The sequence below is a fragment of the Manis javanica genome, chromosome 11 (genome assembly GCF_040802235.1).
Source record: "Manis javanica isolate MJ-LG chromosome 11, MJ_LKY, whole genome shotgun sequence".
Lineage (NCBI taxonomy): Eukaryota > Metazoa > Chordata > Mammalia > Pholidota > Manidae > Manis > Manis javanica.
This window is the reverse complement of record NC_133166.1, coordinates 3,865,611-3,874,184: the sequence shown is the minus strand read 5'-3', so window position 1 is coordinate 3,874,184 and position 8,574 is coordinate 3,865,611. Positions and strand designations below refer to the sequence as shown.

General features: G+C 37.2%; 1 pseudogene; it reads left to right on the top strand.

Annotated features, from left to right (window-relative positions):
• The first annotated feature begins 4,338 nt into the window (after positions 1–4,338).
• LOC108393663 (olfactory receptor 5D13-like) lies at positions 4,339–7,836 on the top strand (annotated as a pseudogene).
• The last annotated feature ends 738 nt before the right edge of the window (positions 7,837–8,574 follow it).

Genomic DNA, 8,574 nt, shown 5'->3' with positions numbered 1-8,574 from the left:
TTGCCAGGCTACATATTGCTTAATTGCAATGCAACTGATGACTCAGATAATTTAAGCATTAGACTAATAGTTAATATATCTATGGCAGCACAACTTTTTATGACTGATTGTTGCGTGCATCAATGCTTAGTGACATAACTGGAAGCCATGTGTAAACCCAAATATAACCCAACATAATATAAACCCAAATATAAAAAATATAATTTTGATAAGATCTTTTGCAATCTTTATAAATCATTTTTAAACACTTCACCATATATAGTATAATTTTATATGTGTGTTTCCAAAGTTTAACTAATTCCCAGCTCATCAAATATGTGTAGGTCCAGGGTGGCTCCCTAGAATTATAATCAGGAACTCTACTCCAGAGATGGCTTTGATAAATGTGTTACCTTACTGTATCTTTTTCAGCAAACAATCCTTTGCTATTTATTGTATTCAAGGGTAGACATTGATCTTTATTCATGAAAATCATAGCCTGCTTACAAGTAAACAAAATTGAATAAAATATTTTTCTTTCTTTAAATTCATATCGTATTTCATTCCATGTAATTTTTTGATTAGTCAAGGCAGTGGGATATTAAAATAATAGAGTCCCAGAACAGACTGAAGCACACCTGGTCATCTAAATTTCAACAAAAATGCCACTCTAATTCAATGGAAAATTGAATTAGAGAATTTCATCAAACAATCTTAAGACAACTGGATATCTATATGGATAAATAAGCCTTAACTTTTACTTCATACTATATGTAACTATTAACATAAATCCCAGGGAAAACAAAGGTGTACCTAAACTGGGTGATTTTTGCATAGAGAGGAACCAGTGGATTGGGTAACAGTGGTGTAGGATAGTAAACTCGTTTCCAAAATTCATTTGCCATTTTTAGGACAGTGTGGGTGTAGTGAGGTTATATTATTCAACTGTATTAATATAAGCTTGGAAGAATGGACTGCCCATATTTGGAAATGCGTTTCCATGAGGTAAATCAATGTTTACAAAGACAATAATGATTATTTATGTTAAATGAAAAAGCCACGATCCAAGTGATGTTGCCTATACATCTCAAGACACATACACATTATACACAGATAAAGACAGAAAAATAACATAGCAAATGTTAATAGTGGTTATCTCTTAATGGTTTCATTTTAGCTGAGTTATCCTTTTTGCTGTTTACTGTAGTCACCATGCCTTCTAAGTCAATTCGTATATTTTCCATAATTAAATGTTTAAAAGCAATTGATGAAGTAAGCTTGATGAAGCATCATTTCCAGTGACCTAGAAGAAATTACACTCTTGTAAAATGCCGCAGAAGAACATGTTCAGTCCAATTTCTTAGTCTGTGATATAAAAAGAAATATTCAATAAAACTTCTCTAGGGTCTAAATCCCTGAAGTCATTGAGGTACACATAAGCCCTGTAATTTGCTCCTAGGAGTCAGATTCATATTGCTCTCTTTCTTTTTCTCTCTCTGTTCTCTGAGTTTTTCTGAATATAAATAAAGAAATATATTCCCATCACACTAATTAAAATTTATTGTTGACTCTCCTGCTATATGTATCAACTTCTTAATATTTTCAATAATGTTTGAATTCTGAGTGGAAACTTCTTGGAGTCTATTAATAATAGGAACAGGATCTTCAGGTGAATTGGTTTTAGATTGAGTGATTTATTTTGTGTTATCTTTCATTTATGTAAGGGACATGGAAGGCCTGCAAACTTTGAGGCAGGGAACATGACTTTGTTAGTCTAACTGCCAAAGTATCTCCTGAGCCTGTCTTACCAAGGGTTTATGGTGCTGAGCTTTGATCTCTTCCCCCGTCTTAGGGGTGTCATCCTGCTTTTTGTTTTGGGGCTATCCACCTTGTGCCTAGCATAGTACAGTCATACTGAAAAATTTTGAAAGAATATTAGAAAATCTGAAAATGGCATCAACATCTCAAAATCTTGTACTATGTAGGAAGTAGTAGTGAACACCGTATATCATAAAAATTTGACATGCTGACAGTAATGTATCCACCAAGAATGTGGAAAATGTCAGAGTGAAAAGGAAACATTTCTTCGTGATTGTAGTTTTCATTGAACACTTTCTATATTGCACATGCTAAATGAGTACGCTAGAAAATGAGGATATTCCAGGTAAAAGAAAAGAAAAATTAAATAAGCCAGGGAATAAATGAGCATGTGTTGTTCCTTATAAGCTGAGAATATTGGTATGAATACCTGGGAATAGCTAGGGTAAGGCTTTAGATAAATCTGAGCAGGAAAGATTAAATCAGATAATTTACCTACTAGGGAGAAATCAAAGTTTTCAGAGCCAAACACAGTCATAATAACCAGAATAATCAAGGGAAAAAGAGATGTTCTCACAGGGCAGGCTGGCAGCCCTAAGAGAAGTTGGCTGCATAATCCACTTGAGTAATGATGGCAGTTTGCTAAGTCCTCCATAGACACCAACCTGAGGTAAGAAAGAGTCAGATAATGATGAGAAGGCAAAGGGAAAAACAACAACAATTTATTGAAGGACAACAATTGCTGAATTAAGATGGTCACAGCCTAGAGGAGATCCTAGAAAGAGGGCTGAGCTCCCCATTGACATCTCAAATTGTACCCACATGTCCATTGCTGCCCACTTGATCTGTTTCTTAAATTTCAAAAAAAAAATAATAAAAGGGTTTAAAAATAATACCAGTTAGTCATAGCAGTAAGAATTAAAAGAGGAATGAGTGGGGAAACAGACACTCCTGGACTCCACAACTGTCAGACTTGGTACTAAACGTATTAACATCATTTCCTAATTTAATACTTACACATCTATGAAATATGTATTATCATGTCATTACTACTCATAAAGGAGTTGAGGCTCAGATAATTTGAGTAATTCGCCAAAGATCAGACAGTAAATGACAAAGCCTGGCATTAAGTTTTAATCTGTGTATCCAAGCTCACTCATTATACTGGTCTCTCATCAACTCTTTGTCACTTTTCTGCCCTTTATGCATGTAGGAAATACATTTTTTTTGGTGTCAAAAATAGCATTTAGCTATGAGGATAATAATAGTTTCTTTCTATCTTGGCCTGATCAGACAAAACTGAAATGGTGTCTGTGAGATTCATACTAATAGTCTTTTACTAACTTGCATATTTCAGACATGTGCTTGTTATAGGCTAACTTCTTTTTAAAATCATTGTTACATGATTAAAGATACCTCTGTGGTAATGAACTGATTGCAAATACGGGATGCTTTTGCTTTCTCAAAGTAATGTATACAAATATAACAAAGATTATATGAAACAAAACAAGACGATCACATATGTAGCTTTAATCAAACCCAATATTCCCATCAGCAAAAATTTTGAGGGTAATTATGTAACCATTGGTATTTATTACCACATTCTCTAGCTTTCTCTAGAGAATATGGAAGACTGGAGCAAAACACTTTTGAATTACTCAAATTCAGGTAGCTCATGAGTATTTAATGCTGTAATAAGCCTCTTAGAGTTATGAGATTAAAAATTTTAAAAAGAAAATTAAAAGATAATTATCAAGGAATCCAGATGAGTATGTTGAGACCAGTGACACTAAGTCAGAAAACACTTACGTAGGAAAGAAAACAGGAATGAGATAACAAAATGTCATAAATGGACCTTCATTGTTTTACCAGGTTGTTGCATTATTTTTAGAACAGGAAGGCTGTATTTGTAGCATCAGGATGGAATCAATGGAAATCTTGAAGATATATAATGTTATATTTCCTTCATCGTCTATGTAATTTTTTCAAAACTCAAAAATTCTTGTGGCAATTCAGTGAATGCTGCCTTTATGATCCTCAGTTTGAATATCATAACTATTGAAGTATTAGCACCTCTAATGTTTGAATTCATCTGACCTTTCATTATAAATTTTAGTGTTACATTTATATTCAATGTATTAGTACTATGAAAAAGTACCGATCTGTGGAATGATGGAACTGTGAGAGACACATGTCTTCTACAACAATGTAGAATAGTTGTCTACTTAACCCTAAACTTAATTCCAGTTCTGCTACTCAGGATCAACATCAAACCGTAACTCATCACGCACGAGCTGCATAACCTCCAACACGTTCCTTAACCTGTATATGCTTCAGTTTTCTTGTGTGAAACATGGGGTTATTGTTTTACAATTTGTGGTGTTCCTTGATGATCTAAACTAATATATTTGAATGTTTAGCACAATGCCTGCCATGTGGTAAATGTTATATAAATGTTATGTAACTTATATAAATGTATTGTCATTATAAGCACTAGTATATTTTTGTTATTATTCTTTCATGTTTTCTCCAACAGTAATCATGCTGTTGGCTGAAGGAAGTCAGAGAACTGGAGCCACGTTCACTCTCTTGGGTTTCTCAGAGTATCTGGACCTCCAGGTTCCCTTGTTCCTGGTACTGCTGACCATCCACACAGTCACTGCGGTCACGATAATCAGAATCAGTCCCAAACTCCACACCTGCATATTACTTTTTTCTCAGCCACTTGTCTTTTGTTGATTTCTGTTATTCCACTACAGTTACACCCAAACTGTTGGAGAACTTAGTTATGCAAGACAGAGCCATCTCTTTCACAGAATCCATCATGCAATTCTTCTTGGCTTTGCATGTTTGTGGTGGCAGAAACATCCATGTTTGCAGTGATGGCCTATGGCTGACTTGTGGCAGTTTGTAACCCTCTACTCCACACCGTAGTCATGCTCCCAGAGCTGTGTGCATCACTAGTAGCTGGGGGAAGAGTCTCTTCCCTGACATTCACCTATTTTCACCTCACATTACCCTTCTTTGGGTCTGACATCATAAATAATTTTGTCTGTGAGCACTCTTTTATCGTCTGCTCTGACCCCTACATCAGCCAAGTTCTTTGTCTTGTCATCGCCATATTCAACGAGGTGAGCAGCCTGGTAATCATCCTCACTACATGTATTTTCATTTTTGTCATTGTCATAAAAATGCCTTCTGCTGGGGGCACCAAAAAGCCTCCGCTGCTTGTACCTCCCACCTGACAGCCATTTCCATTTTCCACGGGACTGTTCTGTTCCTTTATTGTGTGCCCAGCTCCAAAATCTCATGACTCATAGTCAAAGTAGGTTCTGCATTTTATACTGTTGTGATTCCTATGCTCTGCAGTCTCAGGAGCAAAGATGTTGAAAGAGGGCATCAGGAAATTAATGAATCACCCAACACAATTTTGTGGAAAATTTGTATTTTCAAAAGGAGTTTGATTTATTTCACTGAGGGTTATTTAATTCCTCTAGTAGAGATGATGATTCAAATGAGTTGGTCAGTTCACCAGATTTTTAAGTCTCTTGTAACTAACCAGTTATTTCATCATTTGATTTCTATCCACTTCAGTTCCAATAAAATAGCTATGAACTGTAGGTGACATAACGTAAGCGTTGTGGGTTGAAGAGTGTCCCACAAAATATCCATGTCCATCTACAGGTGAGGAATATGACCTTATTTGGAAATGGGATCTTTGCAGATGTTATTAAGGAAGGATTCAGGTGAGACCACACTGGACTAGGTGTGCCCTAAACCCAAAGGCTGTGTCTTCCAAGAGAGAGAAGGAAGGACACACGGAGACACGCAGGGAAGATGGAGGCAGAGGCCGGAGTTTGCTACCAAGCAGGAGGCTCCAGGAGCCCCCGGAATCTGGAGGATTCCAGGGAGGATTCTCCCCTGGCATCTTCAGAGGGAGCATGGCCCTGCTAGTACCATGATTTCAGGCATCTAATTCTGAGAACTATGAGGGAATAAATTTCCACTGTTTTAAGCCACCAAGTTTGTGGAAATTTACTGCAGCAACCTAGGAGTTTATATAACAGTATATCAGATGGTGAAATACAAATTTCTTGGCACATACATTGGCATGGGAAATCATTTTTTAAAACATTCTTCAATTCTATTTAAGCAATGAGAATGTCAGGGTTATAGAGGAATTTGGAAAAGCAGGTGATGACTAGGGTGTGAATATGGAAGAATTAGCACTGAGGGCTTGCAGGCACCCTCTCTAAGATCTGGCCAAATTCTTTGCTTCTTTCTCCCAAGGGGCCTCTTGTACTTTTATGATAGTATAAGAAGAGCTGTTAAACGTGGTGACTGGATGTCGAGTAAAAATGTTGATTTTATGTGAATTTCCACAAGGATTACCAAGGGGACCAACCATGAAACATTCATAGTTACCAACCTCGCGTATCTTACAATGCGTCAAACTTGATTTTGTAAATTCCATTTACTAACATAGTGACTATCATAACTCATTTCAAAAATAGTTTGTGTATCCTTGTTTTGCTTGGGAAGGTTAATCTCTAGTTACACATTTCACATGCAGAGCATAGCTTCATCTGCCAGACAAATGTGGCACGGGAGCCACTGTGGTGATTGAAATGCCCTCTAAGTTGATTATTCATTTGCTGGCCCTAACCCAGTGAATGACCGAGTCAGGAAAAAATTCAGAATGTCGCCTCTGTTTATCTCTTGCTAATCATGGTTTGTATCACACAAGGTTCTGCAGGATATGTACTGTGCAGATGCCTGCTGTTGTTGCTCCAAGTCACCTTGGTGGTTAAATAATAATTATATCTGCAGAGCAAGTGTGCTGATCTCGAATAAGACCTTTTCACTTCACCTTATACTATGAAGGTATACCACAAAACCTTGCATTATATGTGTGAGCAAGTAGGCCATTATGAAACATAAACAGATATTTTACTTCTGCTTTCCCTTAGTTATAAACCAGGGATTCTACATAATCCCACCTATTACCATAATATTTTGACCAATTACATACTGCATCACACATTTTCCAGGTAATGCTACTCAAGATTTATTCACTCTGGGAACTGAAAACTTCCCATTTTAATTCCTCCAGAGAGGATTATATGTTTCTCTCTTTCTGTGTGTGTGTGTGTGTGTGTGTTACTAAGTAATGCAAAATGTATACACTTGCTCTTCTAACATGCTCAAAACAAAGTGAGTATTATCAATCATTACCCTTTAGAATGAATTATTTTATTACATACTTTGAAGTACACGGGCTTGCATATGAAGCAAGGACAAATTCTCTTTGGGCTTGGGTTTGTGAATAAAGGAGGAAAGAAGGTGATAAATGACAACATAGAAAAAGGCAGGAAATACAACCTGAGTATGTTCATTTATTTATTTTTAAGGTAGCAGAATATCTGGCTAAACCAACAGAATTGCCATGAAACTAAAGGTCATCCAAAACAGTGATTTTCAAACCTTATTATTCAGGCAAATCATCCGGGGCTGTTCTAAACATGCGCATTTTGGTAAAGTGGGCCTTGGGGGTGCCCATGACTCTGAACTTCTAACAGACTTCTGAGTGACACTTTTGTTACTGGCCATTGGACCAGACTGATAGCTAAGAATCTAAAACCAACATATTTTTATTTTGGATAAAACCTTCAGCTGGTAGAGATTCATGTCTAATTGTGTGTGGAGTCATAAGGGAGCCTGTGACGTGAATTCCTTATTTCTCCTTTCTTCCACTGGCAGCAATTTGAATAATTATTAAGATAATTTTCTTGTTATTAAAATAAAAAGTATGAAATTTTTATAGTTGTAAACTTCACAAAAAGCACAGTTTAAAAAAATATGAAACATTTGAACTAGAGAAATAAAGGTTTCATAGTCCTTGTGGTCCCCTTTTAATTTCTTTGTATTCAGATGGTTGCAGACAAAGTTTCTGCAAGAGTGAACCGAGTGGAGACTAGCAGGGCAGGAAGTCAGATGGGCAAGAAACGGGATCCAGCAGGGCTTTGTCGTTCATTTTAAGAACGTTGGCTTTTTATTTGGAATGAAATGGGGAAACACTGCAGTGTTTTAGAAGAATGATATGATGCAACTTATATTTTAAAAGAAAAAAAATGGCTGTGTTGAAGGTGAGCCAGAAGAGGAGAGGAAGGGTAGAAATTGGAAGCCTGTTTGTGGGTCATTGGACTGCATAAGGGGTGATAAATTTTGCTGTTCTCTCTTGCCTCCTAAGCCACATGCAATTCTTTATGAGAGAATTCTTGGCAGTGCTGGTCCGTAACCTCCCTGGCTGTTTGTAGTCTCTGCTTTGCACCTTTGTCGGGTGCCAGCAGCTGTGCCGCTGTCCTTCTGGCTGGGTGCTCCCCGTGGGCAGGGTCCTTTCCCTGATACGCACTCTCTTGGTATTGCCAACTGTGAGGCCATCCTAGCTAATACATTTTGTGTGAATGTTTCGTTTCCCTTTGGAGCCTGTTCGCTTTACCCAGATAGTGTTTTTCACTTTAGCCAGTTTTGATGAATTAAGAAAGCTCATGGTTATAAATTCCTAGCTCTCATTTTCATCACCGTCCTAAAGATACTTTCTGCCCATGGGCATTACAGAGCCCTCTCCACCTGGGCCGTCTGCCGCACATCCTGCTTTCTCTCTCTAGTGTATCCAGCTTCAAAGGCTCACGGGTAATTGTTCAAGTAAAGTTTGTGTTCAATGCTGTGCTAGTCCCCACATGGGGACTCACTGAATTACAGCTAGAGGTATGAAAA